The sequence below is a fragment of the Argiope bruennichi genome, chromosome 9 (genome assembly GCF_947563725.1).
Source record: "Argiope bruennichi chromosome 9, qqArgBrue1.1, whole genome shotgun sequence".
Taxonomy (NCBI): Eukaryota; Metazoa; Arthropoda; class Arachnida; order Araneae; family Araneidae; genus Argiope; species Argiope bruennichi.
In genome coordinates this window covers 9,991,115-10,015,586 of record NC_079159.1, presented here as the reverse complement: position 1 = coordinate 10,015,586, position 24,472 = coordinate 9,991,115, and positions in this window count along the sequence as shown.

Below are 24,472 nucleotides of genomic sequence, written 5' to 3'. Positions count from 1 at the left end.
AATTGTTTTTCTCAAATTATACACCTCGTGACACTTCATAAGTTACCAAATATCTTTAAAAGATTCTCAATACTTCATAATGTTCAAATGAATGTATCTAAATTCAAAATGTTATAAATAATCAACCAACATACATTTTAGAAGCATGAATTAATGCGTCAATTGAAGTATTTGCTATCACAACTTCCATATCTATATTCGGAAGAAGCGCTGCAGCTGAAAAACAAGATAAACAAAGAAAATAAATAAACATGTAACTAGGTGAGGGTGGAACGATTTTTTTCCCTTTCTTTTCTTTGTACTTTGTATTTTTTCTCCTCCATCTAATATTCACGCAGATGAACACGCAATGGAATTTATTTACAGATAGTTTCTTTTGCGTGTTTAGTACCTTGAATGTCAGAATACAATCTGTAGATTCAATTGTTTATTTATTTTTCTTTTTGGAAGTAATAAACAATGGAATGTTTATTTTTCATAGTCTACTTTTTACTGCGTGGGTAGGATACAAAATAGCTGATTGTTGATGTTATTAAAAACAAAACAAAAATGGATATGTATTATTTATGGGTAGAATTGCTTGGATGAACACATGATTTATTAGTTTTTCAATCTGTTCTGTTTGTGTCATTTCATCGCATATTTTTTTTAGAATTCAAATGGGCATTCGAAAACATTGTGTTTATTCTAAATTAAATAAAGAATATTCTTTTTTTTTTTTTTTTTGCTTGTTCTTAGAAATTATTTATCTGAAATTTTAAGGTTGGTTTAATAAGTAAAACAGTTATTAGAAATTATAATGAGAAAGAAAATGATGGAAAGATAATCATAATATGTTAAGAGCGTGTTTTTATTCCAAATTAAGTTACAAAATTTTTTTAATAGTAATTAAATATTCCAATAACCGAATGACATCAAAGTTATTCAATAATTAAGGATTGTCGTGCATCTCTTACTTGAGCATTACTTTATTGCTGAATCTCACGATAAGTAGTAGGCATTTCAAAATTATCAAAAACTTGATAAAACGTTTGGAAAAGGACGATCAGTAATTGACCTGTTTAATTTTAGATATTTATTCTTTTGTTTATTAGAAATAAATACATCTCGAAATATAAATTTTGCTTCCGTACATAATCTTAGCAATTTAAATCACGAAAGATTCTTAATTCTGACAATGCAGAAGTCGAATCAATATATGAATCTGTCTTATTAATTATCATTTCAATAATTAAGCCAACAAAATATACATTAGTAGACATTTCGTATCTATGAGATACATGCTGAGTTTGCAGAATTTGCAACAACTAATTACAGATGGTAAGATTAATAAATGTTTAGAACAGAACATTTAGGCATCTAAAAAATATTAGCAGTGGCATCTTTATTTATAGAAAATTAAGAAAATAAGGTTGATGTTTTAAAAAAAACGAGAAACTATAGACTATCAAAAACTAGACTATATAAAAACTCTAAGAATACAAATTCCTATTGATTACAGAGAGAAAAAATCAATGCAATGTCTCTTTATTCTTTAAGATAGAAAAATAAAAATAAATAAGTAAATTTATTTTTAAACAGAAGGGAGAACTTAGCATCTTTCAACCGTTACACTCTCTTCCCGCATGTTACAGGCATTGGGTAAGCGAATGCACAGCTCTAGCTATAAATATTGGCTACATTCTTTGAATTTACATTAGGTGAATCTCAAAACTTTGTTCAATTAAGAGTTTTTCTTATTTCGCATTCCAACTTAATCTAATAAGCTAAATTAAGTTTACCATAAGTAGGGGGAGGTATAAAAATTTCAGTGTATACAAATTAAAATTATCAAAACTTGTAAAAATGAAATTGAATAAAAATAACGAAAAAAATTGATCTAATTCATAACTCTTTGTATGAAATTATGTAAATTAGCATAAGTTCTAACAATTTTTTTTTATTAAGACAGTAACTTAGCTACTTCAGATCCTTCTCTCGTATAAAATGATGCGTCTTCACTTATTTTTTAGTTATTAATTAACCAAATTAATTAATTAATCAAATTAAATTTATCTGATAAGCTAAATGAATCACTTTTCTTAAGCCAGTCTCAATCCTAAAAATATGTTAATACACCATGACTAGAAAAAAATGAAGTTTTAAAGTGTTATGACAAGAGGTTTTAAGTGTCCTTTAAATTTCATTCTTCTCCTGCGAGTTAAAATTTTATTTAATAATGGCTATTATCGAAAGAAACAACTCATTCCAGTGTTTCAATGTATTATTTTTGCTTTATTTCATTTTGCCTTTGATGTTTTATTTTATGAAAATCGGACAACAATTTGATTCATTTTAAAAATCGTGCATTTAATAGATACTGAATCTTCTGTTATTTTAAACAATATTTTAATGATGTTTTCTTAATAATTGTTAATCGTTTTAAATATCTACATGATCGTTTTTTCGAACATTCTGCATTTACATCGCTAAACCTGGACTAAAATATATTAATATAACTAATTTTAAAATTTGCTAATAAAATTGTTATTCTAAATAAATATTGAATATTAATATAATTGAATGTTTTAAAATTCGTTGATTTTTTTTACTACATTTTTAGTAACAGTTTAAAAATGATATGTTTGCAATTGTTAAAGATCTTCTAAAAGTCCTAAACTAATTTACTGAAATTTATATCATAATAATAATCCAGTGAAAACTTCGAGATATTATCTTTAGACTATTTATATACTGAACTAAATAAAACTGTATGATGTTAAAAGAGCAACGGATTTATTCTAGTAAATTTTAAATATTAGAGTGTTAGATAAGTTTTTTATCTTATTTGCAATATGAAATGAATACACAATATTTACTGTTTAAGATATTATTTATTTGGTTATATAAGAACCCTTTTCTCTATTGCCTTCTTCCATCTCTCAGAAAGCCTCATTATGCCTTCTTTCCAAAATTGTTGTGTTTCGAACAAGAAATAATCCTCGAAGTGCGCTTTTATTTCGCTGATGGATTTAAAGCGCTTAATTACCACGAAGAGAAATTTTTAAGGACAGAGAGAAGTAATAATCAAATGGAGCAAGATCTGGAGAGTATGAAAAACAACGCGTCGTCAGTTCACTAATTCTGGCCGTTTTTTTTTTTTGTTATGGCAACTTTTAGTTGATCAAGTTGATGGCAATATTTCGTAGAATTTATTGTTTAACCATGAGGAAAGACCTCGTAGAAAATTGTGCCTTTCCAATTCTACCAAATGGACAAAAGAACTTTTTGGGGGTGTAGTCCCGTCTTGGGGTATAGTAGAGCTCTGGGTGGACTGAAACCGATGACATATAGATACGGCTAATAGATAGGTCTGCATGTTTGCACAAGCAGAGCCAGATAAGGCCATTCATAGCGCGATGAGAAAGAAACTTTTGGAACACCCTAATACTTTAATTGTTGAATTATTATAAAGCTTGTAAGATTAAAAGTAAATTAGAAATTTGTCAATATTTGAATATTATAAAAGAGTAATACATATAAAAATACATCACTTTTTTTTTATTTAACAAACAAAAATATAGAGAAAAAGGCAGGCCACTAATTAAAAAACTTTTTATTACGTGAATGCTCATTGTAAAATATTACAAATAATTTATAGGTATAGGGCACAAACCTAAAAATATATCAGATCGCATTTTTTTCTTCTTTTTTTTGTATACGTAAAACAGGTTTTTAATTCATGCTGTTTCAGTTCATATGACACATACATGTCATGTGGTCAGGACCAGTACATTCTCCCCATTTTGCTGGAAATAATGTTCTACAAGCACAATCGCACACTTTGTCATCTGGGCACAGGGGGTGAGTAATGCGGCATTCATCATCTACAAGGAAATCAAATACATTTAATTCCCATCCTTATAAATATTTGCATAATTAAATAATATAAAATCACATATAAAGTAACATAACATAAAATCACATATAAAGTAACATAACATAAAATCACATATATCACATATCACATAATAATATAAAATCACATTAATCACATATATAGAAAAACTATTGAAATCGTCAAAAAAGTCGATATCAAAATTTTAACAGATCTCCACGTTTCCTACCTCACAAAGTCTTAAAATTATATATTTGTAATTGTCACTATCTGTGAATAATCATAGCTGACAAATCTCCAGAAAACACACGGAAAACTCTGAATGACCAGACCGCCATCACAGCATTGTAGGAATTAAGTTCGAGTCTTAAAAACTTTCCCCTGCTACGTTACAGCCAACCCGTAGGATTCACGTCCCGTCATCGTTAAGGGCAACCACCTACACCATTTCACGAGGACGGTGAAAACTCTCCTCATTATCGAAAGCTTCTCCTTTTAGAAGTGCTCCCCCTCTCTAAGCGTCTCGGAACAATATTTTTTCGAAATATTAATTAATTAAAAAGTTAAAAAAAAAAATTTGAATTTTTCTACGATAACTAATGAAAATATTTCAACTTGAAGTTTAAAAAATTATTTTTAGAATGATGCCATCTAATAATCTTCCCTTTTTTTTCTGAATTTTAGCAATTTTTTAAAATATATATATTTCTTTTAAAATATATATATATATTTTTTCTTATTTTCTCTACACTGTTTTACTGAACGACTATGTAATTCAAACCATTTTCATTGTGTCATCAAATATTTTATCATGGGATTTTCTTTTATAGTGGAATGCTAAGAATGGGATTTTGTTTAATACTTGTGAAAAATAATAAATTGAATGTACAGTACCATGAGAGTTTAACAAATAAATTATATTTAATGCCATAACTACAAATACGTTGTCATAAACATTTGCAAATTAGATAGCTAATTCGTAAATTAAACTTATCCAGGTACGGAATGCGAAACTTGTTTTATTATTTTTGCTTTTTACTGAAGAGAGGTCTAGTGATAAAACTGCAGGCAAACTATAGAAATATTCCAAACGCTTGCATAAATTAAAGTATTTTATATTCTCTTTATCTAGGAATTTTCATAATTTCCTAATTGATTTATTTATCTGCCCATACCTACATAGCCTACTTTTAGGATGTAAGGTACTTTTTTTTGCACAATATTTTGATTTACGAACCTGCCATTTAGAGAAGCATTCTAAATATTTTTAAGAAACCAGTGCGAGATATTACAAATTCCCTTATAAAGTTGTCATCTCCCTTTCCCGCTCATAAAAATTATGGATGTAGAGGAAAAGTCATAAGTACCAAGAGTGATGAGATTTTTATTTTTAAAGACCCAATTATGAATATTTAATACATCCCAGTAGAAAAAAGAAACTATCTGCACACTTTGAAGCAAATAATTAATCTTGTATAAATGCACTACTAAAGGGAGATCAACGCAAGATTTAAATTTGCCACCATTCGTGCAGTAAAGTGTTAGCAACCCTATTAAAAAAACTCCATTCGGCAGCTGATAGTTTAGGGTTAGTAAAAACGTAGCTTTACATGATAGAAAAAAGCATTAAAGCAAGATTTGAATTAAATAAATATACATGTTTTTTTTCTTTAAACTGATATATTTTTATTGAATAGTAAAGCACACAAGATTGGATTATGTATGGAATAACCCAGGGCGAATGGCTTTCGCGGCTTTGCTGGCACATGCGCACACTTTTGTCGAAATTTTCCATGCCATTTTGCAAAAATGTGACTGAATTTCGTTGAAGCAGCGTTGAATTTCTTCCTCCAAAGCAAGCGTGCTTATGGGCTTGTTGGCATAGACCTTTGACTTCAAATAACCCCATAAAAAGAAATCCAATAGTTTTAAATTACACGATTTAGAGAGTCAATTCTCAAATTTTTGAACTGTGGCATCCAGACTTTCATTATTTTTCAAATATTTTTCAACAATGAAAACACATTGTTCTGTCATGTAACACTCCACTTTTACTAACTCTAAATTATCAGCTGTCAAATGGTTTTTTTTAATAAGTTTGGTTAATGGTTTAAGGTGCCGAATTCAAATCTTGCTTTAATTTTGGGATATCATTTATAAATAAGATGTAATTAAAGAAATATTACCTTCTAGGACTGGTGGACTCTTGAGAAAAACTGGAAAAAGAGGAGCATCTGCAAAAGTTCAATATTAGTCAAGATATTTACATTATACAGCATATTAAAATATATTATATAAATTGTTATAAATTGTAGATAATTTAACACATTCCGAAACATTCTCTATCATTCTAAATTTCCCAAGAATACTAGAAAATTCTGGAATAAATAATGTAGAAAATTTGGAATATTTGAGAATATTTTGCAAAATATTCTATATAATTTTTTTAATTACTTTCTTTGGACATTAATTTCAAAGTAGAATTTTCATTTTCTCTTTTAGTAATATGATAATATTTTTAATCTAGCATTTTTTTCTACAAATTAATTCCTTGATTCATTTTTTCCAGAAGAATACGAGAGCTGTGTCTCAAACTTAAAACATCAAGTTCAAATTAGAAATGTAAGGTTATTTTTGGACATATCATTCGTTCATTTATGCATGAGCGCTAATAAAAGTAATCTACTTTTGCACTCATTATGTCTCGTCACATTCTACAATGAATTTTAAATAGATTCACATTTCAACTCATGCAGACCACAATATAATCTTGATCAGATAATTGCTCAATTTGCTATAATCATCCCAGGATCTATCTTTATCTTTTTTATGATATTTTTGATGAGCATGAGCGTCAACCTAAATAGAACTCCTCTCACTCTATATTTTATTATGAATTCTATAAAATTCTAAATTCACGCCAAAGAATATTTCGTAACTACTTCGCCAATGACATGCAGGAAATTAGCTGTCTTGCCCAAGGTTCATAATATTTTGTAGAATGCGGGGGGACAACATCTTTATAACAATTAGAATTTTGCGTTGTTATTAATTTAGTGCATCATCTACTGTAATTGTTCGTTTTTAAATAATAGTCATCAGTCTTTTGTTCTTTTTCAAAAAAAATTTAGACGATGTCTTTAACGTAATTCCTATTTTCTTCAATTATGATGTTGCCAGTCAATGTTCTAAGAACTCTCTATGAACCATCATTCTCTTGGCAAAGAATGATGCCTATCAGGTTCTGTGCAATATTTTGTGAAGACTTTCTGGCTTAACTTCAGTAAAAGTTAATCAGACAGTATCTTTCATTTTGTTAGCAACACTGTAACCGTTCTGCGTCATGATACCCATTAGCAATGATGAACTGAAAGATGCGATGGAATAAGGTTCTATTCATGTTTAGCCAAATGAGTTTCTCCAAATATTGCTCAGAATCGTTCTTCTAATTCTCTGACTCTCTGCAAAGGATGAATATTTTTTATTCTTAGTGGGCATTATCACTCTAAAAGTTAAAAATTCAAATTTCATGGTAAATGCAACCTTTTACAGAAAGGCTGATCACTACGGATGGATAATTGAACAAAATAATAATTTGCATAAGAATTGGGATAATAATGCAAACAAAATATGTTTACATACTTTCGGTATTTTCGTAATTTTCAACATGGCAAGAGCAAATAAGGTTGTCTCGTCCAGTGCAGTGTCCAGATCTGTGTCCATAATGCCGACAGGATATGGTGCATTCATTATCATTAGGACAACCAGCATCAGGTGAAAAGTTTAATGCGTTGTTTTCTGAAAATGTGATAAATTGCATTTTCGAATGAACCCAGATCCAACTTATCCAACATAATTCCCCTAATGCCCCAATTTTATGAGTTATAATAAAGAAATAATATATACTCTTGTATCTTCATAAGTATAAATTATTTTTTAAAAATAAGAATTCATCTAAAAACTATGATGTTTACCTGTGGGTTCTACTGGCGGTAGGTCTTCAATTGGAAATACATCTATACAAATAAAATTGCTTGTATTATTAAAGCAGAAAACAAGAAGAATTGTAACATTTTTATATATTTCATACATTGCAAGTATGCATCATTTCTTGAGTTGTTTCTAGGAAGGACATTTTCAGATAACATTTTTATTGTTCCCCTTCGGCGACCAGATGGTTCGCTGGGATAAACGATTCCTAATATTTAAAATTAATTATTTACGTAATTATCTCACTAGATTCTTGTGCAAAATCTTTTTAAATTTTAAATTTTCTATAGATATTCTTACATCTTCTTTCGATATGCTGAGCACTTCCTTAATTTCCTGTTTATATTTTTACACATTCAATTATACCAGAAAAAAAGCAACAGGATTTCTAAATAGTATTCGTTAAAAAATTTTCAATTTAAAAAATTTGATTCTGAAGTTAATTCTTAATTGTAAGTACTACAAAATTTCGAAAATTTTATTAAAATCATACCGCAACAGAAACCTAAGCTACATATTAAAATAATCCGAATCTTTCTATCAAGATTGAAGATTCAACAAAAGAAAAAATAAGGATGAAATATTAGTAGAAACAAGGAAAACGTTTAGAGTTTCATTTAGATAATTAAATATATGGTTATAAATTACAATTACGATATTTTTAAACATTGATTAAAAATAGAAGAAGCATATGAAAAAAATAATTAATATTACGGAAAGATAATTTAGGAATGTTCTATGAACACATTTCCACCATTCAAAGAATATCTGTGTGAAGTTTGATAGCCCTGATGGTCTTGATCATCAGGAATTGACCTGACAGAATGAATATGCACATATCCACACACATTCAATTTTTATTGTTGAATTCATTTTTTATTGACGCGTCATCTTGGAGGTGCTCGCGTCATCACTCAACAGTCAATAAGAAGCTATCTGATTCCCGCCATTAAAACTGTATTCAGTAATGTAATAGCGTTCATCGATGTAAAACGGTCCAGCCGTTCGTCCAGTTCATTAAATTCGTTTATGTTAAATGAGTGTGTGATTCTTGTAATATGAGCCATCTCTAAGCATTCATCAATCAGGCTTTCCTCTAGGGCCCTCTAGAGATATTTGATTTGATATATAATCTGGTTAGTAGAGGTCTGTTTTTCGAGCCAGAGTTAACATGTCTCTACATATGTATATATGCATGTGTGTTGTACATACGTATGTCTCTCTCTCTCTCTCTCTCTTTATATATATATATATATATATATATATATATATATATATATATATATATATATATGTGTTGTGTGGCCTTGACCTCAAAATTATTGAGAACATATGGTGCCGTTTGAAAACTTTTGTACAGATGAAGTGTTCATCAAATAAAAGAGAAATAGTTGAGGCTATAATTGTTTCCTGGCATCATCACTCAACAAAGAAGGAAGAACTTAAAACTCTCGTGAGTTCAATGAAACATCAGTGTAAAGCTGTAACAAAAAATAAAGGCCTCCTAATAAGCACTGACAACTGCAGTCATCAACGTCCAATTTATCTCGATAATTATTGCCGATCAACTTTTTTTGTATTGTAAATATTTGAAATATAAATATTATTGTGTGTGCGTGTCTTGGCGCTCTATACGAAAATGTTTGATCTAAAGCTCTTCTGCTCTTTCTACTGCTCTTTCATGATAGCATTATCAGTATAAACAGAGCTTTGCAGGAATTCTTAATAGATATTGAATGAATGAGAAATGAATGACCTCCACCCCCAACTTTGATGACATTTAATACTTATAGTAATCAATAATTATTTCCGCTCAACTTTTTTTGTATTGTAAATATTTGAAATATAAATATTATTGTGTGTGCGTGTCTTGGCGCTCTATACGAAAATGTTTGATCTAAAGCTACCAAATTTAGTGCAGATTTACTTTAAAATGTGAAAATATGCACAATAATGAATGTTCCCTTTTCTCCTTTATATGCGTCATGTGTTACATCATTCCTATAGTAGTTTTACCTAATTTTTGTGTACCTCACAAATATTGTCTGTCACATTAACTTTTCGCCAATCATTTACTCGCTATGCCCATAGTGGCCAGTGAATTTGAAAAAAAATTGGATTTGAGTATTGTTATGAAATCACTGCTCTTTCATGATAGCATTATCAGTATAAACAGAGCTTTGCAGGAATTCTTAATAGATATTGAATGACCTCCACCCCCAACTTTGATGACATTTAATATGGCAACGAATTTGGAGATAGTAAGATAGAGTTTGGAAAACGCAAGAATATTACCCTATCTCTATTAGGAAATCCTTGAGAATGTTACATGATGTCACACCCAATCAGAGACTATGTAAGAAGAGGCGATCACACAAAGAAGGAATTCTACCTTTAATCACAAAGCGAGCTCTATTGCTTTTGTTGCTACCGTTTTTTATTAATCGATGCGCTATTAATAATTAATTATGTTCATTGTTCAAGTTTAAATGTACTTTTCTTTGTATGCATAATAAACCTTCCTACCTTCACAGTATCGAAAATTTGTAAATATTGCGAGCATTGTTGTTGTTTCTAATGGCACTTGCCAATTACAAGCCCGCTGTTCGAAGACAGCCGGTTTAAGCCTGAGAGGGAGCGCCTCTTGTTTCTATAGTAGCACCATCTAGGTCCAAGAGAACGACTTAGCTACACACACGTCACAACCCTTTTTACGGTGCGGACTTCATTCACTCAACCACAGATCGTAATTTAGACCTGAATCAGAGAACGATCACCCCTGATCCAGTACCCCCAGTGGTATTACTCTCGACATGGAGGACTTTGTGACCACTACAGATTTAACGCGCGTCAGCCACCAAGCACGCAGGGAATCTTCGGCCGGCAAGGTTCGAACTCGCAACCTAAGGGACGCGAATCCGACGCTCTACCAACCAGGCTATCCCGGTCCTATTGCGAGCATTAAACACAACATTGATCGGAGCAGAATTTATTATAAATTTTTGGTTAAAAAATCAAAATAATAATTTTGGTCCCAAATTATTTTTTTCTTCATTAGTCTTAGGCTGCTTCCCTAATAACATTTTAAGTCTTCATTTTATAATACGAGCTCAATCATACTCTTTATGATATGGAAAAATTCAATGAGCCTTTCAGAAGATATTCGAAAATATTGTACAAACCTGTAGTTCACTAGCCACTATATGTGTATCGAGTAAATTGAACACTCCTTTTATGAGAATTCTCCATTTATTTATAGCAAATGATTCGTAAAAATATATTCTGTGAAATTAAATTATTTCCATAACATGACTAATTCGTACACTATATTTAAAATACTTATAGTAATCAATAGTAATGTCAACCAGTTTCAACACGAAATATATTTTATGATACTTAATAAAAGAAATGTTTAAAATTATTTTTATGTTGTAAATTATGTCACTTTACAAGCCCGCTGACAGTCATCTGTCAGTGATTTAAGCCGAGTGAGCGCCTCTTGTTTTTTTTCAGGAGCGCCAACTAGGGCCAAGCGTACGACTTAGCTACTTCATTCGTCACATTCGCGTGCATAACCCCTTTTTACAGGTAGGTACATTCACATACCTAGCAGTTAGAACACAAAAGAACAACCATGCCCGAACCGAAACTCGAACCCAGGACACCCAGATCACGGGGAAGATATGCCCTACCCCTATGCCAGGACGCCGCTGAAATTATATTTCTACAATTAACATAGAATGATATTATTTAGTTACGTACTCTATGTGACGAATACAATTTCGCAATATCAATAAAGCTGTTGAGGTTAATGGCTAATCCAAAGTTTGACTTTGAATATCTTTCGAAAATGGTGAGTTTTGGGGAAACATTAAATATTGATGGCATATCTATGCGTAATTAGATTTCATATAAAATAAAATAAAAATTATCATATTGACTGCTCTTAAAGCTGAGGAACTGTCGAAATTTTTATTCGCATTGAAAATGTGCAGAGGAGTTGAGTTTTTGAAATTTCTTTCAAGAATATGGTAGAGGTGTGAAACAGATAGCCATTGGCTTATTTAAGAATCACAAGCAATCATATGAAATAAAAATTGGTTACATAAGACCATTCGTTGTGGTTGGGGTACTCTTTCTGATTTTTTCCATAGATAACATTCTTTGAAATTGTACTTTTGCGATTTATTTCGAAAATGGAGATTGTTGGAAGAAAGGGGAAATAGGCAGTTGATTATTGATGATGCATCTAAGGGTCATAAACTTTTATATAAAATAAAAATTTAGGAAATCAGATCGATGATTGAGTCTGGAAAACAATTTCTTCCGTTTCTTCATTAATTTAAAAGTATAGATAATATATTACCAGGATAGTTGACAGAGTCACTCTTTGGTCTCGGACATTCAGAAAATAGAATGCACTTCCCATCTGGTCCCCTTATGCGGCCTGGTCGGCACACGCATCCAGAAACACATTTTTTAGGACAAATCAAATCAAATGCCCAGTTTGAGCAATTCTTTTCACAGTTGCCATGACATGAACTGAACATTTCGTCTCGTCGGCAGGTCTCTTTTTCTGTAATAAAAATGAGTGAGGTACTATTAACCAAGGGAGAAAAATATAGCAGAGCTGTTGAAAAAAATTGAATATAATAAGCAACGGTAACATAATTAATTCTTAAAAATAAATTTTAAGAGCAATATCATGAAATTTTTTTATCTGAAAATCATTTTAAAATTATTATTCCCTTCGATTTAATAAATTTCAAGTAACCATACATTATCTTTACATACACTGTTTCTAAATTTTAAATATTTTATTGTCACTCAAAAGTTCCTATCTCTATCATTTTGAAACTACAGAGAGGGTTTTCATGAAACTGTACTGCATATTTTCTAATAAAAGTGTCTTCTCTACTCCTTCCGCACAAAATTGTGAACAATTTTGGTCAACAGAATTTTATACCACCAATTTTATATTCAAAATCCCACCCATAGGAGTTGTGATTCGTTTTATGGTAAAGAAAACCAAATATGTATTGTCAATGTGTGTGTTTCTTTTTTGACTGATCATAAACTTGTCACAGAAATGTAATTTTAGTCACAAGATCATAAACTAAATTTCACTCATTTAACCTATTAACTGTTTCGACGTCTTAGAAATATGCGCATCTAAATTGTGTCGCAAAAATTTAGCGGTGACGAGTATACCCATATAACACTGAGTATGTGTAATCTGAAATTATGTTATAATGAAATGACTTTTATTTTTTTATTTCAATAATCACATGTGTTTATTTACTTAGACTAATACACATTTTTGCATATGAATGAAAAGAAACATAAGAAATAATTTATTATTTTAATTTGCTATTGGAGAATGATATTGGGATTTTCGAACTCAGGGAATCTAGACAAACGGAGATCGCCAGTTTTTCGAAACCTGGAGTTTCATTTTTTGAAGATTATAATATTTTTTATTTGTGCACGGTCACTAAGGATACTTAGGAGCAGTGACAATAGTTTAAAAAAGTCAATTAGTTTAGTTATATTTAAGTTCCGTTTTAAAGCATCACTAAAGCTATTTTGGGACGAAACTCGTAATTTTGAACTGCAGTCAGATGACGGGGATGGCTCCTGGACTGGTGCTCTTCTCCAAGCTTCTTTACCACACCAAAGGGAGGATGTTTGGTCGCGATGAATTTAGAGAGCACCAGACTTGCTTAAATACCCAGCCTCGAGCTTGAGACCCACGGGAAAGATTGTACCGTGGCTTGTGATGGCCCTGAAGACTCAACCTCAGTTTGGGCTGTTGTGGCGGTCATTCAGATTCAGATTTTATCCATGTGCCTCAGGGTGTGTCGGGGTAGTCAATAAGTGTGATTAACAAATCTTATCCATAAGTAGACATATTCCTTTATCGTGAATGTCAGAGAAAATGAGTTGAATCGGGAACTACATGTTCTACCTGAAGTTAGAATCGTATTTTCAATTAAACAAATAATCCTTTAATGTGATGTCTAAGTCTTAGATATTACCTTCTAGTGTCTTGTAAAATTTACTCAATTGACATTTTATAGAGGTTCTGTTTAAGACAAAACTGAGGATAAAATGATTAAAGTTACTCAAAATTAAAAGTAATTTTTGTTATTGAAAAGCAGTACTCTTGAGATATTTGAGAATTGGCAATAAAATAAATCCTGACCCAATAAGCAATAGTTTCTTAGCATTATAAATATATTATCTTCAAATCAGTTCATTACGCTGATTCAATTCAAAATACGTGTTTCCAATTTCTACATATTGTCTCGAATAAACGAGAACATAATATGAAAGTTGCCGGCTAGACCTGTTGATTAATAAATTTATTTGGTAAAAGGATACTGTTTCATGAGTCCTCCAAAAAATGATTTTGACTTTCACATTAAATTTAAACTTATTGTCCTACTGATAAGAGATTCTAACCCCCGCCCCCCCCACACACACACATGCACACACATAGATACACAAACAAATGACAGCTTCAACAAAATTCCTTTCCCAACTAGCCCTAAATATCATATAAGAAAAGAAAAACGAGTTTTTTTTAATTCAGAAGGATCTGAAACGGATAGATTCGTCACAATCTAAAAGTCTTATTTTGCGAGGATTGTACCATTTTGTCTTTAAATTTTTTTGGTGTACAAACAAGTAAAAATTAATAAGTTAAATGTACGTACTCTCTGGGCATTCACTTGGATTGATGCATTTTCCGTTCGGTCCTTTGACAAATCCTTTCTTACACATGCACTTAGGGACACAAACTCTTTTGCAGTTCCGATTGGTATCCTTGTAGTTATTACAATCATCCGGGCAACTGCTAGGGCAGGGATCTAAATACTCATTCCTGCTACAAAGGATAGGAATGAAAGGAAACTGATCTGAAACATTTGGAAAGGTTCGTAAATTAGTTCAAAGTATTGAATTAGTTGATAATAATATAATTTACATTATTCGTCAAATTCAATCGAATTGAACCATGTCAAAGATGAAATCTATTTTTTAAACTCAAATGAATCGAAGAAAATAACAAGTGTTAACATGTTATCAAAATGAATGTGCTACCAAAAGTTAAGTACAAACATGGTTACTTTTCAACATAATGGCCATAAAGATTCATGATATTGTCATATCGGAAATCAGGGTTCCGTTGTAGTCGCTAATGCTGGGGAATTGACCTTAATATTCCTTTAAAAATACACATTAATCTGTTAGTTCTTTGAATTAAAAAAAATATTAGAAAGAAGGAATGTCCAAATAATAGCTCTGAAAAGTCACTATTTTGGTATGATGGTCAACCGGCTGTTTTGTAAGTGGCTTCAGCCTCCCCAGTATCTTTCGAACAACTTGATCAATTCATTGAACAGGATCATCTGTTGTGACAGATTTATGACTTTGTGTCCTTTCATGGAAAACGCGGCTAGAAACCGAGTGGTTTTCATCTCTTCCTGGGTTAAATAATTAACCAGGATGACAAAAATAATGATTCCAGACAAATTAAGAGCCTCAAAGGATATCCCATTAAGGTCCATTTCCCATATTCGTGGCAACGTTTTTTGAAGAGGGGTGGGCAAAGAACAATCCTTCAGCTCACAATTTAGTTTATGCCAAGGACCTTTTGAGCCAAGCATAGATACTTTCATCGTAGAATACCCCCACTGGCATTTCTTCCATTGATATCGCCATCTGTGACTTCATTCTCCATGATCAAGTCAGTACTATGAGTAGCTAGATTTAAAATTGTAAATCAATGAAAGCAAAAGGAGGTGGGGATAAAAAAATCTTTTAGAAATTAGCTGATGGGATTTTTATAAACAATGTAAAATTTATATAGAGCTATGTAGAGATCAAAAGTGTGAAGATAATATTATCATATCTTTAAAGAAATTAGAAACAAATTGTTTCAAAGAACCAATCTATGTGGCATTATAGAAATTTGTTATGCCAAACTTTATTAAAATCCGACCTTCATTATCTTCATGTAACAGAGCCTTATTTCCATTTGAGTCTAATTTATTTTTAATGCTTTACTCTTGTTATTGTCATGTAACACACCATTACTTATTTTAAAACCCTACTCTTGTTATTTTCATGTAACACAGCCTTACTTCCTTCTGAGTCCGATTCAGGGGGGCATTTGTCTTTTTCTATACATTTTCCCTCTGGTCCTCTCACTAATCCTTGTTCACAAACGCAACCAGGTATACAGATCGGCCTGCATCGGAAATCTTTATCGTCTTTGTTGCTGCAGTTCCTTTGGCAATGGCTGCCACAAACCACCCACCTTTCGAGTGGAGGACAAGGATGAGAAGGTTCTGAAAAGAAAGTACAATCAGGTTAAACAGACTGGTATAGTCTCCCTAAAACTTTTGGCGATGTATCGCTTAATATAGCCGCATTGAAATTAGGCAGTCAACTCTCCATGGCCGAATGGTCATAGTCCTGGTCTCTTAATCAAGAGATCGTAAGTTCGAATCCCGCTACCCACAATGCGATTCACAGTCTGTGTAAATATTTAATTCCTTGATTTTACGTTTTCCTTTATTTCATGTTCCAGGAGATTCTGGACATTTCTTTAGTTTACCAGACAAGTGTTCTTGTTTTTTCTTACTGTCTCCAGAAAAGTATTCTGGAACTTTCCCTGCTAGAATAAGAGCAGAAGATCTGTCAGTCACTGGGTTCTCAGTTCAGAGTTGAGTTAATAAATGGGTTTAGCTCTACTTCTTGTGTGTGTCATTGAGTTCCACACTAAAGACCCTACGTGACAATATAATAATAACGATTAATTCGATTAATTTCGAACAATATTAAATACAACTTAACGTCAGTGCTCACATCAATTCAGCTGATTTTTTTCTCCGCTTTCGTACTCATAGCTTCAACTTTTAGGAAAATTATGGAAGAAATGACAAATGAAGGTAACGAAATTTTTTCCTTATAAATGTAATGTAAAAGAATGTAATTTGTATCTAAACAATCTACTTTACGGTTTGTTAGAAGATTTTTTTTTCTGCCAAAAATATATAAGTCAAGAAATAAATACTGGCCAAGTTGTAAAATGTATTTCAGAAACATGAATTTAAAAAATTTAGATATTATCTTTAAATAAATTTAATTTCCGTTTATTCAAAAACTGCATCCATTTATGGATTATTTGCAGATTTATAATATTTCATACTGTTAACCATTAAGTAACGGACTGCATTTACCGTAATTTTTATCTCTTTTCAAATCAATTCTCATAAACAGTTTTCAATAATTATGATATTTTAACCATATTTCTATATTTCTTGTAGTTAGAAATGCAGTAAATTTTGCTTTATATTTTCGTTGTACTAAAATAACTCTTAAGTTTATAACAACAAAGTATAAGATAAGTTGAAATTCTCTTCATAAATAAATATTTTCACTAGAGAATTAATATTTTTACGGATTTTATAACTATTTGGAAGTCATCAAAGTGCAAATTTGATCTCTTATCGAATTTACTTACTTGACTGAGATACTGGAGGTATTTCTGTTTGCTCAAATTGCGGATCTTCTGTCTGAGGAGCCAGTCTATTTACCTTCTCCGAAACAGGTGGATATTTTGTCACTGATTCTGGAATATGATAATCGTCGTCTGTATAAGGCGGAGGATTCAAAGTTACGTCAAATTCTGAAAAGAAATGTGTAATACACAAATGCACTAAAATATAAGTAAATAATAATTTGATAAACAAATCGATTTAAATTAATAATGTAGTGCAGATAGTCCAATGGGTATATGATAAAATGTCCAATAAATTCGATTACGAATAATGATGCGTTATTCGACAAGAAGATATGAAGTGCAGATAGTAAAAAAAGCTGAAATATAACAAAGACGATAATAGAAGTAGACGATGCAGAAATTAATAATATACATGTAAAGAACAAATTTTTATACAACACAACAATGCAAAAAAATGCATCTAGATATCTCCCTCATCGTTCAACAGTTCAAGGAGTAAAAATTCACTCGCCTGAAATGATTTATCCTCTAACGTTTACATTGATTTTCTGAAAGATCATAGAATTTTCTAGAAGAATCTTCGGACTCCTAGAGATCGTCGAAATTTCAGAATTTTCATGACCTTTAATTTTGTAGCCAAAGTTGGCAAATTCGTCACTAAGTTGCCAAGTTTGTAGTTTAGGCCAAGTCCATTAACCTAGCACATTTTTGTAGCAATTAAGAATATCTGTGAATTCCTCTTTTCAATTCACAATACAGGAAAACAATGTTACAGCTTTGTAACAATGCTAACAACTTTTAAGAAACTGCATATTTTTTTAAATCATATTTTTAAGATTTTAAAATGCAATCACTATAGATTTCGTAGTGTACAGATTGGTAAAATGTTCATTTAAAGTCTTATAATCCGGGAGGAAGATCCGGAAGCAGTAACTGAAACTCAAGCCTATCAAATTTATATTTTATATGTAATTAGGTAATTATATAACTGGATTATAAGGTTTAATATAATTAGGTAATAAGGTACAACAAAAATATTAATTCAAGATGCAAACTAAAATACCATCTCACATTTCTTTTTAAATAATGAGCTTAAACTCTTCTTTGGCAGTTCAAGGGTTATTATATATTTGAAAAATTAAATAAAGATACAATTTATTTACCAGGAGAGAAGGTATCCTTCGGACATTCATCGGTTTCAATGCATTTTCCATATTTTCCTCTAATCATAGATTCTTTGCAGACGCAACCTGGTTGGCATATTCGCGGACAAGGAAGAGCAGAATCGATGTTACTGCAGTTCCTCTGACAAGCTGCTGTACATTTTTCATACAGCTCATTTTCAGGACACACTTTAGCTGCAGAGAAAATCAAATTTGTTGTGTGACAATTCCTTATACAATCTCCAAAAAAAGTGGTTATAGTTCAAAATACAAGAAACCTTTGAATAGGATAAGTAAAGCAAAAAAAATGAAGGTAATCTAAGTGATTATTATTAATAATGCAATCTCAAGATAAAAATTGGCAGTATTTTAATGTTTTTTTTTCAATTAATCTGTTAAAAGACTATAATATGCTCATATATAGATTTTTTTCTGATAAACAACTATAAGCAAAAGGCAGTGGGCATTTGTTCGCTAAACCGATGCACTAAAAATCCCGATGGTAAAAAAAAAAAAGATTGAATAATTTGCTGTATTATCACTTAGACATGAAACAAACAGAAACGATCCATCTTTGTATGGAATCTTGTCTCCAACCCTGCTGACAACATCAAAATGATAAGAAAATGATGTCTTTCCTTTCCATACGAAATAAGGAAATTCCCATTTATCTCTTCCACTACTTTCCCGGCCGTGCAGCTTTCATCCTAACAAGCCATTTTTGTTTCAAACGAAAGGCACAGGATGTAAAACGAGTTATCATCAAGGTTTTTCTTGCTTTATACATACTGCGTTTCTCATTTGAAACAGAAACCTGCCGTCTAGGATAAAATGAGCACAGCTGGTTAGGCCGGAGAAGTAGTAAAAGTTTTGAAATTCCTTTCAATTATACAATTTTTTTCGAATTGTCTTCTGTTCTTTATTAGTGGACAACTGATTTTCAATAAAATCTCAATTTCAATTTTAAATAAACTGATTTTCAATAAGTGTAAAAGAGGTTGTGTCAATTCTTCCAATTTGCAACGAAGACACCTATTGCTGGTGCAATAATCCCTTTGTAGTATCCATTGATGACATTTGAAATTAATACGGTAGATTGATTGGAAACCTATTTCCAAATATCTTACATTTTATCTACGTTTTGGTGCACTGTGTGCTGTAAGAGGAAGCTTCTATATCAGAAATAATCATGGTGTGTATGACTTGTATTTCAAATGATTTTATGCCTTTTCAGACACCTTCCAACACTTAAATGTCATTGCTGTCTGAGTTAAGCTCCTCTTCTAATCTTTTTAGCTTAAATATAAATAGGAATGGACGTCGACTTAATTAAATAATGAGGGGTTTTTTTATTTTCATTTATTCTACATTTCAAAGAACAGCTCCAAGTATAATCACCTATATAATTAGCACTAAAGTTATAAATTAATTTTTAAAAATGGAAAATGCTTACTGGGTGGTTCCTTTGGTGGAGTAGTAGGGCATTCTGTGGAATAAATACAAGTTCCATCTGGCCCTCTGACCAAACCTGCTTTGCAGGTGCAACCGGGAACACATAATCTACTTTTTTTACAGATGTTTTTATGCTCTTCTCCTTGGATGCAAGTACTTTCGCACTGAGAGTGGCAAGAGCTGTATTCTTCCCCTCTTGGGCAGAAATTTTCTAAAATATGAAACATGTAAATTAAAAACAAAGCATTTCACAATGAGTATTTTGTTCCATCATGCTCCTTTCAGAATCAAGTAATCTTCAAGAACTCTGTTTATCTATGTCAACGTTGCAAGGTTATTACTAGGGATTGCAATACCGGTATTTTGAGCCATTTGTACAATTTTGTAATACCGGTATTCACAAGTTTAAATACCGGTTTTTCGGTATTTACTAGAAATTTTTAAAATTGTCACCACTATATTTTCAGGGATCGCGAAAAGAAATATAGTATACGTTTTTGTTTTTATGTCTCCCTAACGGGCGAAATTAATTAGCTAATTAATGGCTTAATTAATTGCTTAAATCTAAATGAGCGAAACATGGATTATCCCTGAAAGAAAATATTGTATCCATAACGACTGATGGAGCAACAATTATGAAAAAAGTTGGAAAGTTGATTGGTACAAATCAGCAGTTGTGCTATGCACATGGAATTCAATTAGGAGAAATAGATTTATTATACCAAAAAAACAGAAGAATCCAAATACTGTGGTTATAGAAACTTCGGATTCCAACTATATTACAATGCAAAATCGCACAGAAGAAAGGCATACCGAAATAGAAAATGTCTTATGGCATTTACATAATTCTAATGATTTTAAAAATGAAAATGAAAAGAAGAAAAGAAAATAACCAATTCAAATCTGATTAAGTTAGAGAAAATTTTTAAGTTAGATTAAAAAATTGATTAAGTTAGATTAAAATTTTTTTTCCCACAAATCTATCCACATTCAGAATTCGGTTCAATTATCGAAGTTTATGATGTCACTACTGTCGATAGTGAAAAGGATTTGTCTCTTGAACAAAAATTAGAATTAGCAATAAATAAAAAAATTTCAACAAACCAAAATACAATACAGAAATCAGCTATATCCAAAACCATCCGACGAGAAATCGATTTATTTGAAGATGAGGGATTTAGAGGTAAATACTTGGAAAAAGTATATCGCGCATTGCTAACATTACCACCAACTAGCGTAGATGCCGAAAGAGCGTTTTCGACAGCTGGTAATTTTTACACAAAATTACTTTTCAGGCTTAATGACAGTACCATTGATGCATTACGTTTTTTTAGATCACATTTCAAAAATTTGTAATAGTACCACAAACTGAATAGTGATATTTACACTTTTTTTGTGATTTAAATAAATAAGATGTTTCTTCACTTTTTTGTGATTATATACTGTTATAATTTATAAGTTACAAATTAATTTTTGTGATATTTACACTCTCTAACAAAACTGGCAAATAAAACAAAGAAACACCTGTGTTTTCTTTCTTTTACCAAAATTTCTAATACCGGTATTAAAACCGGTATCCCGGTATTAAGATTTAAAAAATACCGAATACCGGCATTGAAATTTTGGTCCGGTATTGCAATCCCTAGTTATTACTATACCTCCGAGAATATCAAAGCTTTTCAGATGTATAATGGGCAGTTTCTAGAATAGAACCAGAGACAGATTTAGGAATTTTATGATATATTATGAGGCTCCTTATTTTGATCAATTTAATTTCACATTTCATGTCATTTTCAACTTGGCTATTATTTATTTTAGTTTAATTTTTTAGTTCTGTTACTTAGTGAAGATGTATATTTTTTATTTCCTTATTATGACTCATGACTGCGCTGGCATCCTTGCTCGCATCCATGATTGTTTTAATCATCTGCTTCTGTATATTAAATATTGCATTTAATGAACGAAAAGAAGCAGGGGACCTAATAACTAATTCAATTTGACAAAGTGCTGATATATTTTGTAATTCATACATATATTTCGTATTTTTAGATATTTTTCATTTTTGTCTAAATTTATTTATTTGGCAACTAGATTAATAATGATTTGCCTCCTGCCTCCCACTCCTCGCCAATCAAGCGACCGTAGACAGTTGTCTAGGAAGTTGTAGGCAGTTGTCCTAGTTGGAAATTGGCCACAGAGGTAAATAAATGTTTTTGAACATATAGTGGAAGCTTAAATGTAAGTAACCGAAGGCGGTCGAAGAGAAACAACTCATCAACATGGTCAGTCTTCTCATCACAATAAAAATTATATTAGTTTATTGGATTCTTACTTTCCGTTAAAATAGGCCTAGCTCTCTAAATTACTAATCACTATTACAGGAAAAAAGTCTGAGCGCACGAAACTTGATTGTAGGATTAAAGTAAGCCTAATTTATGATGGCAAAATGCAATAATTCTGATATTGTGAGATAATTAATAAACTGTCCATAGATCGTCCATGAATTTGTAATTTAAAATTATAATTCGTATACTGAAACAAAAGTTTGAGTAATAAATTTTCATTAAACAGTTCTCACACACAAACTGAAAAAAAGGAATGCTTAGTATAGTCAGTTTGGAAGCAACCCGAGGATTATTTTGGGACGAATCTCGTACTTTCGAAACCCAGCCAGAAGACAAAACGACATCTGAGCTGATAATCTCGCTCCACACTGTTTGGATGTATGTCCAAACAGTGTGAAGCGAGATGTCCAGAATGTTTGGCTCATGATGTCGATTTAATATTGTTACAAAATTTTTCTTCTACAAATACCGCTAATCAATCGCTAGTTCAGCAGCTTGCTTTTTTTATAGTCTTCCCACAGGAAGTGATGTCATTTACAGGATGTGGCGTAATCTTGGGAAAGTCCCAGAACTTTCTCCAAGTTTCAAGGAAAAACTGGTCTCGGTGATATAATGTTTGGACCATCTGGAGTCTTCTAGAAGATTCCTTTCGTCGCCAAGATCGTCAACATTTGTCGCCAAGGTCGCCAAATTTTTCGCCAAATCGCCAACTTTTGTCGTTAAGGTCGGCATGTTAAGGATACGTTTTTATCACTTCGTAATAATATGCATCATGCTCATATATTTGACGATCTTAAGTGGAAAAAAAGTGTACCGTAATGTAGTAGTTTTGAGGAGCTCATTTTCTGAAGAAGTTGCATAATTTGTGAATCCTGTACTCTGCATGAACCTCAATGTTATATTGTATGTTATGTCTTAACATGAATCATATTTTAAAACTTCAAAAAAGTCATACTATCCATGAAACTCGAAACCGATAAAATATATCTTACTAATGAAACGCTGTATTAGAAAAGATGATTAGAATTTTCGTGGCTATGAAACATTAGAAAAGCCAAAAATTTCATTTTTGATTAAATGGAATATTATATAGACTTTCAGTCAAATCTTCTTTTCAACAAAAATGCTGAGACATAAGTCATATGTAGAAGAAATAAAACGATAAAATTTGACATGAAAAGATATACATCAATATGTATGTATATAAAAAGTATTCAAATGAAATATCTACACTTTCTTTCAAATAAATTGATTTATAAAACCTTTAATGAGTTAAAATGCTTTTAACTCTCTGAAGCATACAGTTTTTAAGAAAAAGAAAACCCTAGTTACAGAGAAATGTTTTATTATAAAAAACGGATAAAACATTCATTTCGTTTATTTAACATAAAGAATTACTCAAAATAAGAAAAAGCAATAACATTTCAATGTCCTTTTTTACAGGATGATATGTATGTATATAACCCCCACTTCACAGTTCCAAACTTACTATAAAGCATACACACAAATTATTAATTCGTTTTGATTTGTATAAATATTTTAACTTATTTACACGTTTTACCGTTGTTGCATAACATTGCCAAATGACTGAAAAAATTAAATAAAATATTAAACGGTATTATTATGAGTGCCTTCAACTTTTCAAGATGGATCAAAATACACTCAAGAGCCAGAACATTATGACCACCCCTATATTTTGCAATGAACTCGCCTGGATGAAGTGGAAGGCACGTGATCAGGTGGAAGTGGTATTTAACTGTTGCTGGAGACTCTGAAGAATCATTCTTTCACTTACTTCTGTGTGTGAAGGGAAAGGCTGCGGATCTAAGCGACTTTGATAGAGGGCAGATTGTAATAGCTCGAAGGCTCGGAACAAGTATTTCCGAAACTGCACGACTCGTGGGTTGTGCGCGATCTACAGTTGTTAGTACTTATGCAAAGTGGATGAATGACGGTGAAAGCTGCAGTAGACGACATGGTGTTGGACGTCCACACGCTATCAAAGAAAAAGGTCATCGGAGACTGTCTCGCATGGTGAAGCAAAACCGGAGCCAGACAGTGGCTCAGCTGACAGCAAAATACAATGCAGGGCCAAGTAGAATAGTATCGGAAC